We start from the raw sequence: 21,834 nt of genomic DNA on the forward strand, positions 1-21,834 counted from the left end.
CACCAAATATAAAGCTCTAATTAACACAAAATGACTGAGAAAAATCACAGAAATAACAGAAAAGTCGAACACTGAAAAAACAAGCTTAAAAAGAAAAGTTTTATGTTCATATTTATAGAGTATAACACAGTCTGAAGACCTAATATATTAATTCCAAAGTTTGGTTGCAGCATAGCTAAAAGCTCGTCTTTCCAATGTGGACAGTCAGAAAAAATGGACAATAAGAAAGCCAGAATCAGAGGAACGGAGTGAGCAAAATCATTACACCATTAGAAACATTTTGAAGAAAACAGGCCATTCGGACCAACATAGCTTACCAACTCTATCCACCTAACATCTGCAAAATAACATCAAGTCGAGTTTTTCAGGAACAGATATACACTCACCTAAAGGATTATTAGGAAAACCTGTTGAATTTCTCATTAATGCAATTATCTAATCAACCAATCACATGGCAGTTGCTTCAATGCATTTAGGGGTGTGGTCCTGGTCAAGACAATCTCCTGAACTCCAAACTGAATGTCAGAATGGGAAAAAAAGGTGATTTAAGCAATTTTGAGTGTGGCATGGTTGTTGGTGCCAGACGGGCCGGTCTGAGTATTTCACAATCTGCTCAGTTACTGGGATTTTCACGCACAACCATTTCTAGGGTTTACAAAGAATGGTGTGAAAAGGGAAAAACATCCATTATGTGACAGTCCTGTGGGCGAAAATGCCTTGTTGATGCTAGAGGTCAGAGGAGAATGGGCCGACTGATTCAAGCTGATAGAAGAGCAACTTTGACTGAAATAACCACTCGTTACAACCGAGGTATGCAGCAAAGCATTTGTGAAGCCACAACACGCACAACCTTGAGGCGGATGGGCTACAACAGCAGAAGACCCCACCGGGTACCACTCATCTCCACTACAAATAGGAAAAAGAGGCTACAATTTGCACAAGCTCACCAAAATTGGACAGTTGAAGACTAGAAAAATGTTGCCTGGTCTGATGAGTCTCGATTTCTGTTGAGACATTCAAATGGTAGAGTCAGAATTTGGCGTAAACAGAATGAGAACATGGATCCATCATGCCTTGTTACCACTGTGCAGGCTGGTGGTGATGGTGTAATGGTGTGGGGGATGTTTTCTTGGCACACTTTAGGCCCTTAGTACCAATTGGGCATCGTTTAAATGCCACGGGCTACCTGAGCATTGTTTCTGACCATGTCCATCTCTTCATGACCACCATGTACCCATCCTCTGATGGCTACTTCCAGCAGGATAATGCACCATGTCACAAAGCTCGAATCATTTCAAATTGGTTTCTTGAACTTGACAATGAGTTCACTGTACTAAAATGGCCCCCACAGTCACCAGATCTCAACCCAATAGAGCATCTTTGGGATGTGGTGGAACAGGAGCTTCGTGCCCTGGATGTGCATCCCACAAATCTCCATCAACTGCAAGATGCTATCCTATCAATATGGGCCAACATTTCAAAAGAATGCGTTCAGCACCTTGTTGAATCACTGCCACGTAGAATTAGGGCAGTTCTGAAGGCGAAAGGGGGTCAAACACCGTATTAGTATGGTGTTCCTAATAATCGTTTAGGTGAGTGTATCATCTCCATCAAATAGAGCATGGCCTAGTTATGGAGGGCTTTGTATGTAAGTAACAATATTTAACTGGCAGCCAATGAAATCTGTAAAGAAAAGCAGAAATGTGATCATAGATTTTAGTGTAACTAAGTAAATGGGCTGCTACATTCTAAACCAACTAAAGCCTGTTAGGAATATAAAACAAAAGGGCATTGAAATGGTCTAATCTTGAAGTAATCAATGCAAGAATCAATATTTCAGTGAAGTAAAAGATAAGAAGGAAAATAAATGAGAAACAATGCAAAGGTGATAACAAGAAACTTGAAATACATAAATATGAGATTCAAACGAAAAAGAACTGTCAAAAAACATCTCATTTTTTAACGTGGGTACAAAGTGGTACAGGAGAACCATAAAAACAGACACTAACACTACCAGATATTATTTGAGTGAATTGTTAGCCTATAAAGAGAAACTGAGACATTTCTATTGTGTTTAAGATATAATAAATGTTACTCTAAAATGCTGCTGAGTTCTGCCTGTATTTCCACAAAACTCCTACTGTTGTAATTAATGACATTAATGAGGCTGCATAATAAAGCGGGACTCTTTTTATCACTAATTAGCGCTCTATTCTTGGTGAGCGTAGGGGTTTTAGTGTGATAATGTGTATAGGATTGGTTATATTTCTACCTGAACGGGCTTTTTAAATCTTGTAATGTTGTTTAACTGAAATTTTTGTCTGTTTGCCATATCATAAAACTTCTTCTGTAATGCACACTTTTTCTTAGAAAAAAAAGCTGAGCCCCCTTTAGACCTGACTAGCATAAATCAATGTCCCCAGCTGGGGTGACTACTCCACTTTTTTACTCCAAAATCCAAACAATATTTTCCTCCTCATCTTCCTTACCTCTCTCTCATACACCATTGGCCTTTCTTTCTCCCACCAGATGAGGTCATGTTTCACACTCCCCTCTCACCTCCATGCGTGCCAGGCTAATAATCCATGGCCTAATTTAAATCTGGGGTCATTTCTGTTCCAATCCAAAATTTTCTGGTTGAGAGCTAATCCTATTAAAATCCTGACGGTCATCTTTCCAGAGCCTAAAATCCCTCATATGATCCCAATATGTCTGCCAACCCATTTATAATAAGGAGGCCAGGCAACAAGACGGTGACCTTAACAGCTGTCTCCTGTCCTGCACTTCTCACTGCATTTCCATTATTACTTTCTTCCTGGAATGGATATACCATGAAATGTGTTCCCTCCATCCTCTTTTGGCATCCCTGCCATTCCTCCTTTCCAAATGCCTTTCATTATATGCCAGATCAGGTTCTAATTACTGGAATCCTTAGTCTAGGTACAAATAGAGAACAACAAGCAGATTCATTAAATAAGTGGTTATTATTTTCAAATTAAAGATTACTTCAAATCTAAAGCCACTATACCCCTACAGACATAAGAATTCATCACCCTGACCCAGCAAATGTAGGAAACAATAAAGGAGACATTAAATAAAACTGGTACGCAATAAAAGACACAAATTGGCCTTTGCAAGGAAAAACTGGCAACCCCATAGGTTATGTTTGCAAACCACATGGCAAATGAATTTAATACTTTATTATACATAAAATGCAAGAAGCTAAGTGAAAGATAATGACTTTACAAAAATATTCTAATATTTTGCATGGGTTAATAAGTTTTGTTTCCATTTTGATTGTAAAAAAGGATTCTGTTTCAACGTGCCTAACCAGTGGCTACAGTGAGACATTCTGGTAATCAATCCACACAAGTCACTATTAAACTATGACATGCACTCTGGTAAGGCCTTTTAAGAATTCCTATATTTAATAAAGAAGAACTCATTCTCTTAACAATCTGTCACAGTAGATTTAAACCTGTCCTCACAGAATTAGACTCAAGGCAGAAATCAGTTCAGTCTATCAAATAATAATAATATGTTTAATTTATGTAGCACATTTTCCATGCTCAAAATGATTAATATTAGGGTATACTCAAAGCACACACCATCATGCAGGGCCAGATTCAGTCAATTTAACATGTAAGCTCTTGTAATGTGAGTGGAGAAGCAGATTACCTGGAGGAAGTGAAAAAGAATATGGAGATAACACGCAACCTGCACAAAGACTGCACTGAAAAGGCTGCACTTTAAACCCATCTCTAAAGCTATGAGGCAGAAGCAATATCACTGTGCAAATTCTTATCGATATTATATTCAAATACATACCACAGAGAAATACTTGTAGCATTCTATGACCATATGCAAACAAAACAAAACAGAAAATAAAAACCAGCCTTTAAAATAGGGCACCACCAAGACAACATAGATCAGTGCTATACACCCCAACAAGCAGGAGTGCCAATGAGGAAGCACAGGTGTTTCTAGAGGGTATCTTTTATGCATGTAGTGTACCCTAAAAGAACATCAGATAGGGGCACCAGCATAAGGCAGAAAGAGAAGGAAGCAAAGCTCCCCAGGCATAGAATAGGAGATCCAGAACATGTCATGGGCATCTAACCATCTTATTAAAAAGAATGAGGACAGCTCAGGTTGAGGAAACAAGATTTTAGCATAATGGAACACTGACCTTTGAAAAACAAGTGAAAGCTTAGGTGTGCAGGAAAATCGGCAGGTGCTGAAGAAAGTTCTGGCTTGACATCTCTGGATCAAATAGGAAGCCACTTCAAGCACTTAGACTGGTACTGAACCATGGATAGGTTAATGGTCGAAGTTGTTTGAGCGCAGAGTCAGAAGGGAGTTGTCAAACACTTAACTGAAAGGAAGAAGAAAGATCAAGATCTGAACAATGCAAGAGAGAGCTGTTGGAAGTGAGAAGGGGAAACATTTGTTGAGGTGTTGTGGTGGGAAAGTGGGTGAGGCTCCCCATCACATAGACAAGGATTCAAGACCTGTATTGTTAGACATAGGGTGACAGCAGGTTTTTGATTTGCCTTTGTATAATTGTTCTTGAGCTCTCAATATGATCATCACTTTCTTTATTTTTGAAAATTAAGAATTTAACTTCTGTTAGCATTTCGCTACTTTGGTAGTTGTCTGAGAGAAGAGGGTTGCCACAATGTTCTCCTATTGTCACAGAAAGAAATTAACTATAGTAAATAAACCAATTTTATTGCCAAAAGCTGCCAAGCAGCTATAGTGAGTGTAACTTTGAAGCAATTTTTTTCTGTGAGGAAATGTTTCATTCTGTTTGCTTTACTTAGAACACACCTCCTTTCTTTACTTCCCATTAAATAACTGCACACTAGGTTGTAGATTCACTTAAGAATTATGATTGCAACTTTGCTGCTGCTCAGTACTGATTGCAAAGTTTAGCAGTATACCAGTTCACATCTCTTCCATAATGAAAGTCGGTCAGGCCTTGAAGTGTTCCATAAAATACAGTATGCAGACTTAAGAACTTTCTGATTTCTATCTGAAGTGACCTCAGGAAGACCTCAGGAAGAATAGCGACATGTGATCCAATGTCACAAGAACTGACTCTCTTTTACTTTCCAACTACCCTATCAATCCAAGTAAAAGTAAGAGGACCTTTCAAAACAGCTTTTTCAATAATGCAAGGGTGTAATCGTGGCCAAGTGATTAGTTTTACTGGAGAACACAACAGCTCCAACCATGCAGCTTTACTAACTGATCCAGGGAGTATCTCTTAGGTGTCTGCACATTCCCCCCTGTCCATATAACTTCCCCCTCACATTCAAAAACCTGAAAGTTAGGTTATTTTTTGTGATTAATTTTATAGTCAATACAATACAAACAAAAAAGAATAGTTTGCATAAAGAATTTTGTTTAAAACTAAACGAACAATTAGGGCAACAGGTAAATGAAGAGCAGAACTTTGGGGGTGTTACATTAGAATATACATAAAATATATGACAAATGACAGGAGACCATCAGGCTGTCAATCAGGCTCTTTTCTTTAGCTAATAGCTAAGCTGTCCCAATATCTCAATCAGAATTTTCTTAAAGGTTGTCAAGGTTCGGTTTCAGCTCCATCTTTCAGTAGTTTGTTCCAGATTCCCAAAACTCTTTGCATAAAAAAGTGCTTTCTGGCTTCAGTCCTCAATAAACTTACCCTTAATTTCCACAGGTGTCCTCAACTATGTGATTCACCGTTAAGTTGAAAGACTTCTGTTGTGTCTACTTTATCAGTGAATTTTGAAGACCTGGAATAGGATCCCCATGGAGCTCCTTCTGCTCAAGACTTCCCTTTATGTGGAGCATTCTCCCGTTATCTGTACTCTTTGTCTTTTGTGATCTGAGATCCAGTTTTGCAGGTAACGTCTGAACAGAACTTGAGATATCTCTTATCTGAAGAAAACTTGAGGTCAGAACCAAAAAAATATATTCATAAAAGTGTTACCTTTTTTGTGTAAACCAAATTCATTAAGATTCCTCCCCTTTGAGAGGAAGGTAGGGAGGGTCAAATATACTGAAATGGAATAGATTCAAAGTTAGGGTTTTTTAATAAGTCTTCTATGTACAAAATATTGCATTCCAATTAAACGTAGTAGAGCACTTTAAGACAGTAATGACCGTAGTTGATTATGTAAAGGTTTTTGAACAGCTGATCATGGACAAGAGACAACTGTAGGGTGATAGGCTAAATAACACTAGAGAAAATTCTGAAATTCAAAGTTGTTGCATAGTCTGCAGGTTTTTAATAAAGAGAATAGCTAAAAGCACAATGTTAGTCTGATTGGGAACTCTAACCTTACGTGGTGCTGATAAGCTCTTCAAGAGACTATTGCCCTGTCCATGTGTGGGTCCTGTCTTGCTCCTGACAATGACTGGATAAGCTCTGGTTTCCAATTAACCTATAATGAAAATACAAGTTTCAGAAAATAGAAAAATGCTTGGATTGTACAGTATATTTTTAAAATTCAGACCCATTTATATTAACTTTGCACATACATAACATTTGCACAATTTTTATAGTGACAAACATTTTAGACAATCACAGCACAATTAAGTGAAATTAGCTACTAAATTAAAATGGAGATTGATAACGTGCAATTTCCAACCCATCTCCTCAGTCAGTATGATTACATTATGCTATATAGTATTAGTAACACTGTATGATTTAGAAGATGGAGGTCTTAAGAATCAATTTTTAGTCTGTTTGTATATATGTCCATACTTATTGCAACTGCTTTACCAAACACAGTTCTGAAAAATCTACCACAATCAAAAATAGCTCTGTGCATTATGTTAAATAATTATTGGGGCCTAAAGTCTTGTATCAATGTCTCTTAATGCATTTAGTGCTAGTCCCTATTCCATTTTGTATTCCATTTTTGATTTTCTGCCATCTTTAAATCAGAATACTAACAAAATGGCAGGAAAATTAGGTTGGATATATGGCAGAAAAATAGCATAGACAAGTTGCAAATTGAAAAATAATTTATTTTTTAGAGTTCAATTCAATTTAATTCAGTCTATTTTTGTATAGCGTTCTTCATTGAGTGCAGGCTCAAAGTTTCCCTAAGCATAAGAAGACTCACTTACTGTATATCCTAAAGTTATTATTTTCAGCCAGTTAGGATTGGTTTCCTACACTAAGACATTTGTTAAATATGGAACTTTGCTGATAAACAAAAGTATCAGACAAATATTGAATCATTAAAATGTATAGATTATAGAACCATGAGGTTGTTTTTATTGTAATGTGTGATGTTTAAGCTTATCTATAATTGAAGTTGCATAGAATGTTTTAGGAAAGATAGGACTGCTCATAAACTACACCAGGGCTCATGTATCACATATGCACACATCCTTCTGCCTCCAATTTAGGAATATTTAGGTGGTTTTAAGAATTCAAAACAGCATAAAAAAGTAATGCAGTCATTACAAAATATTATTGAAAGAAATAGAGCAAAATCATGATTATAGTATCTATTGTTCCATATTTCAGATCTCACTAATATTAAAAAACAAAACAGAACAGACAGCAGTGAGTCTCTAGAGGTATTCTGAAATTTGCATAGTTCCTAAATTTCCTGTGCAGAATTTTGCATGTACAGTAAGTTATGGTCAGACACAAAAGAACTCATTGAGACAAATCTCAATATCTAAAATTAGTCACTCTGATATTCAGAGTCATAATTTAGTGTGAGGGTCTAAAAGAAAGAAGCACTTCCTTAAAAGCCTTTACAAATTGTCAATATCAAAATACAGTATATGATGAATTATTGATGATGCATTTCAGGTAACCAGGAAGATTTAAAATTAAACTTTATTATATGATAAGACACAGATTATCCAGAAGAATATCACAGCCAGAATATGTGCCTGACTCATGAGAAGGTATTAATGACAATCAAACTATTTAATGCAAAGCAAACATTTTCTCCCTCACTAAAATATTATATATAGCATTGACCTTGTATATTCATGATGTATTTACATCTTTTGAACCACTCTAATCTGAGGATAAACTCCTACAAAATAACTTTTTTCATTACATACAGGCTAGGCTTTACCAGAAGCAAAATGCCGTAACTCAGTTTTCTTACCTTCTATTTATGTGCCTCAAACATGTTACTACAGAATCCCTAATTTGGCAAATTAGCTATGTCAAGACTATAGTAATGCTCTACTGACAATATTAAGTAGATGATACCATTATCATATTTTCAAATAACAATGGTATATGAGCCTTACGTAGAAAAAACTCTTCCTAAACGTATGGCAGGTACATTCAGCTCAAAATTGGTTACCAAACATCTACCCAGGGTTGGAACCTATATGAAATAATGATATGTCTTCAACTTAGCTAGGTAAGGTCATGTGTCATTGTGATACTTTCTTTGTTTATTTAATGAACACTGTTAGTACCACTATAGATCTTTATCCACTAAAAGCAACAATGATGACCAGGATAGCAGACAACCAGTAATGCCAAGGAATGGTTGCAGTACCAACCCGTTAAATCCTTTAAATAACGACAAAAAAAGACAGCTGACAAATGGCTCAAATAAAAAACAATGTGATTCAATCACAAGAGCTCAGTACTTCATCAATGTCAGTTAAGTATCTAATGCCACCTTCTGGGAATGGGCTGACTTTATAGGGTTGGAACCGGAAGGGGTGGGGCATTCTGTGAATGACAGGGCAGGGTCAGACATCCTCATTGCAAGTCTCTTCTTGACTGTGGAGTAGGAATGAGAATATAATGTTAACAAAAGTGCCATCTCTTGTCCCAGGATGGAACTGCTTACCTCACCATTGCCAGGAAGGTGGTCCCGAGACGTGAATGTGTAACAAAGTCCTCTTTGGTTTAGTACCAGATAAAACAGTGCTGTGCTGTAAACAAATTGTTGGAATAATTTTTAGTATTACAACAAACTAGAACGTGGTACCAGACCAGGATGCCCCTTGTCACCACTGCTGTTTGCAATCGCCATTGAACCACTAGCAGTTCACTGTCGAAATGAATATCAGATAAAGAGGATTATCAGAGAAGGACTGGAACAGAAAATTTCTCTCTATGCAGATGATATGATACTGTATATATCAGACCCAGAAAATACTGTGTCTGCAGTCCTAACAGCACTTACAGAATTTCAAAAGATCTCTGGTCTCAGAATTAATTTGAATAAAAGCGTACTCTTTCCAGTGAATTCTCAAGCATATAATATTAGATTGGACACCCTACCTTTTATTATTGCAGATCATTTAAAACGCCTAGGGTTAAACATCACAAGTAAACATAAAGCTCTTTATGAACAAAATGTCGCCGTCTGTATTGAAAAAATTAAGCAAGACTTGCATAGATGGTCAACCCTTCATCTCACTCTAGCTGGAACAATTAATGTTGTTAAGATGAATATCCTTCCTAAGCTTCTCTTTTTATTTCAAAACATTCCAATATACATCAATATATCATTTTTTAAGCAATTAGATTCAACCATAACCTAATTTATTTAAAACTCAAAACATCCACGTATCCAAAGAGCGACCCTTCAAAGACCTAAGGCAGAAGGTGGCATGGCTCTACCTAACTTTCAGTTTCATTACTAGGCAGCAAACATACAAGCTATGAAAACCTGGACACAAATAGATGAACATACACAGGTTTGGTCTGCAATAGAAGTAAAATCCTGCAGTACTTCTTTATATTCCCTGCTTTGTGCCCCAATAAATGCAAGTTATCGCCAATATACTAATAACCCAATTGTGCTTCACTCACTCACTCATAACATGGAATCAATGTAGAAAGCATTTCAAGATGAAGGATCTTTTATCTGTGGCACCTCTGCAAGAGAACCACCTCTTTCAACCCTCAATATGCAGTTTTTTAATATCTGGAAAAGATTTGGGATTAAATTGCTTGGAGATCTTTATATAGACAACATCTTTGCATCCTAAGAACAATTACATTCCAAATTTAACTTTCCAGCTACACATTTCTTTCACTATCTTCAAATTAGGAACTTTGTTAAACAGAATCTGTCCGATTTTCCACATCTCGCACCCTCCTCCATGAATAAAAAATATTGCTCAATTTCGAGGACTTAGACACCATTTCTGCAATATATAAAATTATTTTCAATTCCTACTTTTCAAAGATCCAAGAGGACAATGGGCAATGCAGAGAATTCACTTGAGTGCCATATGCACAAAACATACAATAATTCCACTCAATTTTATATATGCAGCACATGTCTCCCTTAAATCTGTCCAAAATGTTTCCAGGGCAAAATCCAACCTGTGAACGCTGCAATGAAGTCCCAGCCTCATAGGGTCACATGTTTTGGGCCTGCACCAAATTAACATCATTCTGGACAAAAATGTTTAAGTGCCTTCAGACAGCTTTGATGTCACAATCCCTCCTAACCCATTAACAGCTGTGTTTGGTGTTCTTCCAGATGGGTTTAAAGTGGAGAAGGACAAACAAACTGTGATTGCATTCACTACACTTTTGGCACCCAGACTTATTTTGCTAAATTGGAAGAATCCTAACTCTCCTCTTTTAAGTCAGTGGGAAACCGATATTTTATACTACAGTAATCCCTCGCTATATCGCGCTGCAACTTTTGCGGCTTCACTCTATCGCGGATTTTAAATGTAAGCATATCTAAATATATATCACGGATTTTTCGCTGGTTCGCAGATTTCTGCAGACAATGGGTCTTTTAATTTATGGTACATGCTTTCTCAGTTTGTTTGCCCAGTTGATTTCATACAAGGGGCGCTATTGGCGGATGGCTTAGAAGCTACCCAATCAGAGCATGTATTATATATTAACTAAAACTCCTCAATGATATAAAATATGCTTCCCTCGCGGTGCTTCATTGTTTGCTTTTCTCTCTCTCTCACCCTCTCTGACATTCTCTGCGCCTGACGGAGGGGGTGTGAGCAGAGGGGCTGTTTGCACAGAGGCTGTTTGCTTAGAAGATACGGACGCTCCTCTAAAAAATGCCGCTTTATCGCGTTGCTTCGGCATACTTAAATGCACAAAAGCACGTATTGATTTTTTGATTGTTTGCTTTTCTGACGTGCGCGCTCTCTCTCTCTGACATTCTCTGCTCCTGACACGCATTCTTTGAAGAGGAAGATATGTTTGCATTCTTTTAATTGTGAGAAAGAACTGTCATCTCTGTCTTGTCATGGAGCACAGTTTAAACTTTCGACTAAAGGGTGTTATTTCATGTCTAGAGGGCTCTAATAATGTTAATAGTGTGGGAGAGTTTATAAGGGCTTAAAATTTATAAAAATAACCATACAAACATATGGTTTCTACTTCGCGGATTTTCATCTATCATGGGGGGTTCTGGAGTGCAACCCCCACCATCAAGGAGGGATTACTGTATATGAAATTTGAAAAAAATCTAATTCTCAGTTAGAGGATCTGTACAGAACTTTTTCAAAATCTGGCAGGATCTAATCAATAATATTTTAGAAGGAGTAATTCTCTCTGCATTTCTTTTTCTTCTCCATTCATCTCTATTGCCCTATTAAACTCATCAATTTAGGTATGCTTACAAGCTTTAAGTATTACTACGTTAGCCATGCTCTCTTTCTCAGGGGTGGGGTTGGATTTGTTTTCAATCCTATTTTTTGTAAAAATTGATCTATTTGTATGGAATGATTACAATAAAATAAAAAAAAACGCCCATTGTTTATTCAAACTTAACATTTTTACTTCCTATGTGTAATACTTTACGTTTACTGAAATTAAATTTCATCTGCCACAAATCTGCAAAAGCCTGTATGCTATACAAGTCCTTCTGTAATGATATAATGGATTCCAAATTACCTGCTAATCCACCTATCTTGGTATCATCTGCAAACTTAACCAGCTTGTTACTTATATTCCTATCTAAATCATTTATATACATTAAAAATAGCAGCGGCCCTAGCACTGACCCCTGTGGAACACCACTCTTAACATCAGCCAATTCTGATGAAGTTCCTTGCACCATCACCCTCTGCTTCCTGTGTCTGAGCCAATTCTGCATCCATCTAAAAACATCACCCTGAACTCCAACTTCTTTTAATTTGATACCCAACCTCTCATGTGGCACCTTATCAAATGCTTTCTGAAAGTCCAGATAAATAATACCATATGATCCACTTTGATCGTATCCTTTTGTTGTCTCCTCATAGAATTCCAGCATGTTAGTAAAGCATGACCTCCCTCTTCTGAACCCATGCTAACTGTTCAGAATAAACTCCTGTCCTTGCCAGGTGTTGCTCAATCTTATCCTTAATAATTCCTTCCATTAATTTTCCTGTGATGCATGTTAAGCTTACTGGCTTATAGTTGCTTGGATCTGCCCTGTCACCCTTTTTATAATGGGATCATATTTGCCATTTTCCAGTCCTTCAGAATCTCTCCAGTGCACAATGACTTCCTAAAAATATGTGTCAAGGGTTTATATATGTACTCACTAGCCTCCTTAAGATCTCGAGGATACATATTATCTGGGCCTGGTGATTTGTTTGATTTCAGCTTATTTAATCCGAGCAGCACTTCTCCCTCTACAATTTCCAAATCCCTCAGTACCTCCTTAGTAGGTGTGTTTACCTCTGGGAGGTTATCCACTTGCTCACTTGTGAACACCTCAGAAAAATGTAAGTTTAGGGCATCTGCTATTTCACTGTCTGTATCTTTTAATTCCCCTTTACTATTCCAGATGCACCTGACCTCCTCCTTGACTGTTCTTTTACTACTAAAATACTGAAAGAATCTCTTAGGGTCTTCTTTCGCCTTATCTGCTATGTTCCTCTCCAACTGTCTTTTAGCCTCCCTGATATCCTTCTTAATGGTTGCCCTCATGTTCTCATATGCTCTACAACTCACTTTGCAGTCATTAGTCTTATATGCCTTATAAAGCAGTTTTTTCCTTTGCAACTTCTTTTTTAAATTTTTATTAATCTACCGTGGAGTTTTTTGTAATTTCCTAGTAATTACAAATTAGGTGTGTATTTGTCCTGCATTACATGTAAAATATTGTCACACACGTGTGAATAGGAGGACGTTGTGTGGACCAAGTAAAGGTAATTCCACGCCAGGCCAGGGGAGGGCGGGGTGCATTAAACCTTCTCCTGCTATCTCTACAGACCAGCCGCAGGAAAACCTATCTAATTCTAGAACGTCACTTTCAGTTCTGGCGCCTAGAAGAACGTCACTTCCAGTTCCGCCGCCTAGAAGAACGTCACTTCCAGGTCCGCCACCCAGAAGATTGTCACTTCCGGTCCCGGCTCCCAGGCTGATGTCAGAGAAACATCACTTCCGGTCAACCTTCATTACTTCTAGTTAACATACATCACTTTCTGTCTGACCATTTAAAACCGCCATTTTTTCAAAGCTTCACCAGTTATGTTTTCGACTCTGGATAATCAACTACTCTCTTGATTGGAAAACCAAACCTTTGCAGCTAGGAATAATATACGGGTGGCTGCCCCAAATATTTTTTACGTGTGTTGAGTCTCTTACTTTTTACAGTGGCGTAGTCGGCAGGATGATGGCCTCCTGGAGAGAACGGAAGGCAAAGCCAAACCTAGGCTCGACATACGCTTATAATCCAAGAAAACATCAGATGGGTAAGTACCACTCAAGAGTTGCCGAGTGGGCGTCAGTTGGGGTGTGCTGGGGAAAGCTTGAATATGCTTTGACCCATCATTCTGTAAAAAGTCCGGGGAAAAATAGCCCCGGTACCCACAGACTAGAGCCAAGTGCGTCAGTGCCAAATAGTGGAGCAGGTGGCCTGCGCCTTATTCCTCAACAGCTTACCTGGAAAAATCGCCCAGCCGGCCTGGGGATATACAGATATTGTCGCGCTAGCTGGGACAATAGATCACCTCAGGGCAGAAACCGGCTTGGGAGTGTCAGAACAGGACTCGTGTGAACCCGGGCGTACTTGCGTCCCTAATATAGAGTCCCGCGGTTATAATGCGAAGCATGTTAGAGTGAACCCTAGGACGCGCCGGCAGGCCCTGCGAAGCAACAAAGGGGTCTGCGGGGTGATGTGGGAGGAGGCACGGTGCGCTCTCGCCAATCCATTGGCCTGTTCGCATACGGGAGAAGTGCTAGTTAATGGAATTAAAGTAATCTCTTTATTTGATTCCGGCAGTAACATTTCCATTGTTGCTTGCCATTTGATATTACCGAGACAATGGTGTAAGAATAAGACCTGCATTACCTGTATTCATGGGGATGTTCGGTATTATCGATCCACCAACTGCTTCATCTGTCAGGACGGTATAGTTAAAAAGTTAATGGTGGCCATAATGGATAATCCTCCTTTTCCCGTGATACTAGGAAGTGATTGGGTCAACATAAATAGCGGTGATACAGGCACTTCTTCTTCTCGATCACTAGGTCTAGTCACGGACGCTGATCCTGCGCCCTCAACTTCCTCCACGCTATGTTTAGAGCCGGCAGAGGAGCGGACTTCGGCCTCTGGTGATGACGAAGAAACACCAGGGACGTCGCAACCCGAGATGTCATCAGCAAGCGCTACGACGGCTCAGGACGAAAACCAGCCCCTTGAGGTCGAATCCGATCCTCTCTCATGTCTGCAGTTTCAATTCAGGCAGACGCCGGCTTCATTTAAAAGGAAGCAATGGAATGACGACTCCCTTAAATTTGCAAAGAATGCAGTTGTTCTAATAAACGGCCAATGCACCTCGCATCCAATGCCACAGGGTCTTCACTTTGTGCTTAATAAGGATCTGTTATACCAGGTGGCAGAGCATGAGGGACAGATGAGGTCACAGTTGTTAGTACCGCGGACTTACCAGTGACAGGTCTGTGAACTAGCACATACCCATCTGCTGGGAGCCCATTTGGGTCCCGAAAAAACACTTGAGAGAATTAAGCTCCAATTTTTTTGGCCCGAATTAACGAGGAGGTTCCCCGCTTTTGTACATCCTGTCCGGAATATCAATTGAGGCAAATTCCTAGGAGGGACCGTGCTCCTCTAATTCCCTTACCCTTAATAGCTATCCCTTTTGAACGTATTGGGGTCGACTTGGTGGGACCCCTAGAACCCTCAGCCAGAGTTCATAAATATATAATGGTCCAGGTAGATTATGCTACACGGTTTCCAGAGGCTGTTCCGCTGCACTCAGTTACTTCAAAAGCTATCGCACGGGAATTAGTTAGGGGTATTTGCGCGTATCGGAATCCCTGAAGAAATCCTGACGGATCAAGCGACTCCTTTCACCTCGCAGATGTTCAGGAAGACTGCCAAGCTACTTCAAATAAAACACTTAAAGACCATGGTATATCATCCTCAAACCAATGGTCTTGTAGAGAGGTTTAATCAAACTCTCAAACAGATGTTGTGTAAGGTAGTCAATGAGGATGAAAGGAACTGGGATCAGCTCCTCCCCCTCGTCCTTTTTGCATATCGGGAAGTTCCACAAGCCTCCACGGGGGTCTCACCTTTTGAATTGCTATATGGACGACAACCCCGGGGCATATTAGATGTACTAAAAGAAGGATGGGAGGAATAGGCCCTCCCGTCAACAAATATATTAGAGTATATCGCACAATTACGCGATAGATTTGAGAAAATTAGACCCATATTAAAAACACATATGGAGAAGGCGCAAGCAGCTCAGGCCCGATGCTATAACCAGGGTACGTCTCTGTGGGAGTTCCGCCCAGGAGACTGTGTCATGCTTTTAGTTCCTACCTCTCATTCCAAATTACTGGCTCATTGGCAAGGCCCTTATGAAATTAAGGAGAGGAAGGGGCTGGTCAACGACTTGGTGAAACAACCAAATCGTCGATGCAGCGAGTGGATTTATCATATCAATCTGCTGAAACTGTGGAAGGACAGGGATTCCGAACCCTCCTCCAGACAGCTCCACTCTCTCTTCGCTCATCAATTACACCTTAATTTCGGAGATAATTTGACTCGCCAACAACGTCAGGAGCTTGAAGCAGTTATCCTGTCTGTCCCTGAGGTAGTCAGTGAAAAGCCAGGTCGGACCTCCCTGGTTGCGCATGACATTGTGACGAAACCTGGGGTTATAGTCCGAGAACGCCCATACAGAATTCCCGAGGCAATAAAGGATGGAGTTGGAGATCAGATGAATGCTGGAGCTAGGTGTGATTGAGGAAAGTTATAGTCCCTGGTCCAGTCCTATCGTTATGGTCACTAAGCCCGATGGAAGTTGGAGGTTTTGCAATGACTTCCGTCGGCATAACCAAGTCTCCCAATTTGACGCCTATATGATGCCGCGAGTGGATGACCTCCTCGAGCAGCTAGGACATGCCAAATTTTTGACTACTTTAGATATGACTAAGGGGTACTGGCAGGTTCCCTTAATGGACTCCGCTAAGGAAAAGACAGCGTTCAGCACCCCTAGCAGTCACTGGCAGTATCGTGTCCTCCCATTTGGATTACATGGGGCACCTGTGACCTTCCAACGTCTGGTGGATAAAGTGCTCCGTCCTCATCTATACTAATAAACGGCAAAGCCCTCATGACTCACTCACTGACTGACTGACTGACTCATTACTAATTCTCCAACTTCCCGTGTAGGTAGAAGGCTGAAATTTGGCAGGTTCATTCCTTACAGCTTCCTTACAAAAGTTGGGCAGGTTTCATATCGAAATTCTACGCGTAATGGTCATAACTGGAAGCTGTTTTTCTCCATTTACTGTAATGGAGATGAGCTTGAAACCCGTGGGGCGGAGTTTAGTGTGACATCATCACGCCTTCCCGTAATCACGCAGTACATAGAAAACCAGAAAGAGGCCCAAAAGCTCTGAAGAAAACTTGCATTATATAATTGAGAAGGCAGCGAAACAATAAGAAGCGAGTGAGTGACATATACAACCATATTCATTCATTGAGTTCTGCTACTTCGGAAACAAAGCACGATGTAAACCTAAACTTTAAATTAAGTTCATAGACAGGCTGCGCTGGCGTTTGTAATTTAGTGCCTGCCCATATAAGGCCGTCCGTCAGCGGCAATCCAATAGCAAACTGCCACGGGTAAATATTCACGGGTGAAGGACTGTGCTTATGCAGAGGAAGATGAGATGGTCAGGGTGGTGTTTGGCACAAACTCAGCGAAACTGAAAGTTTTAAGTGCCAGGACTAAGGTAACATTAAATACAGCCATGGACATAGCACGAGATGGCACCAGCACAGCTGGGAACCTTCGATGCATGTACACCGAGCGGCTCACGTGAACTGACGCAGTGCACAGATAAAAGCAACAGTTCCAAAGAGCTGAACAAAACCGAATTACACAATTGAAAAGGCAGCAAAAATATGAAGCGCCTGATACATACAAGCATATTCATAAATCCAGCTACTGTGGAAACAAAGCACACGTGGAAAAGTCAATGTCCCGCTAAAGGAAGACAGTGTAAAAAACCCGTGCATGCAGTGTGTCGGGTCTCAGATAAAGAAGAAGACGAGCTGTTTATTGATGCAGTAAGAAACGAATCGATGAATGAAACCTGTCATCTTTACAAAGATTGACAAACACGGAATGTAACTTGAACACAACACATCCTACAAATACAACCTGATTGAAAGAAATAATGATAATCAAATCCTTGATGACAGCAACACTCAGTAACACTCACAAAACAAATACTGTATATTGACAGTCATGTTACGTTATTTTTAAAATGTTCCCTTTTCTTTTCTAGCTTTTTAACACACTACTCTCGCTGCGATACGGGTATATATATATATGTATATATATACCCGATCTACATACTGGAATAATGGATACTTTATTCGCCATCAATGATTGTTTTGGTAAAGCCATACTCAGTGTATTCATCAGATAAAAAAGTAAGAGCGAGGGGAGGATGACTTATTGAGGCATGCAGGCTGCTCTATCTGAATTGCGCGATCACATTTGAAAAAATATATCTTTTCAAGTTCTATTTAGTCCATATGTGTCAAACTCAAGGGGCGGGCCACATCCGCCCGCGTAATTATATCCGCCCCGAGATCATTTTATATACTGTATTATTGTTATTAATGGCCCGGTATATGAAGCGCTGGTAACACAATAAACTACAGATCCCATAATGCAGCGCTTCAGCTGCCTTGCCAACACTTACGCGTTAATCAAGTCTACCTTATGATGCTGCAAGTTATTGCGAAGCTAGCTCACACGATGCTGAAGAGAAAAGTTGATTCTGAAAATAGAGCCTTTAAAAACCGATGGGAGGCTGAGTATATGTTTACTGAACCCGTGTGTCTCAGTTGTGGAGCTAATGTGGCTGTAATTACAGAATTTAATCTAAGACGACACTATGAGACAAAACATCAGGGTAACCTGAAAGACTGAATGCAATGCAGAAGATACAGAAAGCAGAAGAATTAAATAAGAATCTGACACTTCAGCGGACGTTTTACCGTGCACAATCACAAAGTGATTTCAAGTGAAGCTGCTTTTATGGGAGACACAAATGCACCAGTGCAACTTGCCCCACTTTCCCTGTTGCCAAGTAATGTTAAACCAAGTCGTCACTACGGTGTTCCCAAATCGCACTTTGCTGATAAACTGAGCGCACTGAGTTTGCACGGCGCTTTGGTGACTTTGAAGAACAAAAAGTCCGTCTACATGCGGCTCGAACCTTGTGCATGTTTGGTAGCACATATCTGTGTGAGAAGCTCTTCTCAGTGATAAAGACTAACAAAACAGCACACAGGAGTCGCCTCACTGATGAGCACCTGCAATCCATCCTGAGAATCTCCACAACACAGAACCTCACACCAAACATAAACGAACTTGAGCCCAAAAAAAGATGCCAGGCGTCCAGCTCTAAAATGACATATGAGCAAAGACAACTGAATGATTTGATTTGTTATTGCTGAAAGGAACACATTTTATTTATATTTCCAGGTTTTGTTATGCAGCATGTTCATATTTGAATTTGTATAATTTTGACAGGATATATTTTTATGGAGAGCAAAATCTTTTGGGATATTTAAAATCTAAGTTTATTTTTATATAAAATTACATAAGAGTAAAGAAATTTGAATGTTTGTTCTTTTAACGTTTACTTTATTTCTAACTTGTATAATTTAGACAGGATATATTTTTATGGAGAGCAAAATATTATAAGTTGTTTAAGGTTTGAGTTGATTTATTCAGGAATAATATTCCTGTCTGTTTTTACCATTCCTACCAAAGATATTTCTGTCGACTAAATAAAAATTCCTTCTATTTAAAATTTAAATAGAACTTGAACAAATACGATAGTTCATAATATCCACGCAGACTTGCACGTAAGAGCGGAGTTATCCGTTTTAACAAGCAGCGTATTGCACTGATCTGAAATAGCTGTGTGTGTATATATGTAGATATGTATGTATATGTATATATATGTTTATATATGTGTGTGTGTATGTATATATATATATGTATTTGTGTGTATATATGTGTGTGTATGTATGTATGTGTGTATGTATATGTATGTGTATATATGTAGATATATATCTGTATGTATATATGTGTGTGTGTATATATATATGTATAGATATGTATATATATATATGTTTATTTGTGTGTGTGTAAATATATATATATATATATATATATATATATATATATATATATATATATATATGACAGCAACACTCATCACTCACAACAGTGGCAAAACAATTACATTGACAATCATGTTACGTTATTTTCAAAATGTTTCCTTTTCTTTTTCATTGCTTCTTTAACACACTACTTCTCCGCTGCGAAGCGCGATTATTTTGCTAGTAATTCATATAGTGCTGCCTACTTGGATGACGTTGTCATCTATTCCAGCACCTGGGAGGAACACATACTGCAGGTTGAAGCTGTATTGCGGACACTGGTAAAAGCTGGGCTTCGTATCAACCTGAAAAAGTGTTACTTTGGAGTTGGTCGAGGCCAAATATTTAGGCTATCTAGTGGGCCGAGGTATGGTGAGACCACAGTGTTCTAAAATAGATGCTATTGTAAATTGGCGTCGTCCGACAACCAAGAGGCAAGTACAGGCATTTCTCAGCTTAGCGGGTTACTATCGCCGGTTTGTACCCCGGTTTTTCAAGAGAGCTACACCCTTGGCAAACCTCACAAAGAAGGGTCGACCTAATCATGTGGTATGGGATGAGATATCAAAGGCTGCATTCAGTGACTTGAAACTGGCCCTTACGTCAGCTCCTATATTAAAGGCACCAGATTTCTCTTTACCTTTCATTCTCCAGACGGACGCTTCGGACACAGGTCTTGGAGCCGTGCTGAGCAAGAGCGTCGATGGAGTTGAACACCCCATGTTCCTGAGCCGGAAACTGTTGGATCGGGAAACTAGGTATGCGGCAGTGGAGTGGGAGGCTTTGGCTATTAAGTGGGCGATTACTCAGCTGAGATACTACCTCTTGGGATGTGAATTCACTCTTGTGACGGACCATGCATCCTTACAATGGATGACCTTGCACAGGGAGTCCAATCCGCGGGTCATGAGGTGGTTTTTGGATCTACAGCCGTATAAGTATCCGGTCGTTTATCGCCAGGGTGTTCTACAAGCCAATGCCGATGCCCTTTCTAGATGCCACGACTTCTAGGACCGGTACGCCCGACCCGATGGGTCTGGGTTGAGGGGTGGGCCATGGCACACATGTGCGAATAGGAGGACATTGTGTGGACCATGTATAGGTAATTCAACGCCAGGCCAGGGGAGGGCGGGGTGCATTAAACCTTCTCCTGCTATCTCTACAGACCAGCCGCAGGAAAACCTGCGAAAATCTGAATCAAGAACGTCACTTCCAGTTCCGGCGCCTAGAAGAACGTCACTTCCAGTTCCGCCGCCTAGAAGAACGTCACTTACAGTTCCGCCACCCAGAAGATTGTCACTTCCGGTCCCGGCTCCCAGGCTGATGTCAGAGAAACATCACTTCCGGCCAACCTACATCACTTCCAGTTAACATACATCACTTCCTGTCTGACCATTTTAAACCGCCATCTTTTCAAACCTTCACCAGTTCTGTTTTGGACTCTGGACAATCAACTACTCTCTTAATTGGAAAACCAAACCTTTGCAGCTAGGAATAATATATGGGTGGCTGCCCCAAACCTTTTTTACGTGTGTCGAGTCTCTTCCTTTTTACAACATATTGAAACCTGATTCACATCTCCTCAACTGTCTCCACACTTAAAAGCTTATCCCAGTGTATCCTACTTAGACTTTGTCGCATCTGGTCAAAATTAACCCTACCAAAGTTCAACTTAACAATTTTAGTCTTTGCATCTGCACTCTTACAAATTACTGAGAATTGTATTATATTATGGTCACTTGACCCTAGTGGTTCAATCACTTCTACTATAAATAGAATAGAATAAAATACTAAATCCAGACAGGCTTCACCCCGTGTTGATGCTTTAACATGCTGTGTTAAAAAACAGTCACTGATTACTTCTAAAAACTCCAGGCTTATTTGGCCAGGTTTCTGTTATTGCTATGATATCATAATTATGCTCTGCTACATACAACTCCAACTCACTTACCTTATTCGAGCTATTGAGCTGTCACCTGCCTGCCTGAATAAGTCACCCTCGCTTCGCTCTTACTTTTTTACCGTTTATTTAATCGTGACTAGTCGCGGAAAAATTATAACATGGAAGGAGGATTACACTGAGTATGGCTTTACCAAAACAATTATTGATGGTGAATAAAGTATCTATTTTTCATAAAGGTTCAATTGGTGATCTGTTTTTCTGCTTTAACCTCATATTTTTTCATAC

The 21,834-nt window shown here is 39.6% G+C and overlaps 1 protein-coding gene across 3 annotated transcripts in view; it reads right to left on the reverse strand.

Moving 5' to 3' along the window:
• Positions 1-21,834, reverse strand: part of LOC120531977 (P2Y purinoceptor 13-like) — a 47,179-nt gene that overhangs the window by 11,205 nt on the left and 14,140 nt on the right. The window contains exons 3-5 of one of the 3 annotated variants that reach the window (XM_039757920.1): positions 6,334-6,437; positions 5,696-5,941; positions 4,190-4,375 (exon numbers count right to left, since the gene is read on the reverse strand). The gene's annotated coding sequence lies outside the window, so the exon portion shown is untranslated. Of the gene's footprint in view, positions 1-4,189; positions 4,376-5,695; positions 5,942-6,333; positions 6,438-8,840; positions 8,926-21,834 lie in introns of all 3 variants that reach the window. The other 2 variants (XM_039757929.1, XM_039757912.1) reach the window with 2 other exon arrangements.

Source organism: Polypterus senegalus, chromosome 1, assembly GCF_016835505.1.
Source record: "Polypterus senegalus isolate Bchr_013 chromosome 1, ASM1683550v1, whole genome shotgun sequence".
NCBI classification, from domain to species: Eukaryota; Metazoa; Chordata; class Cladistia; order Polypteriformes; family Polypteridae; genus Polypterus; species Polypterus senegalus.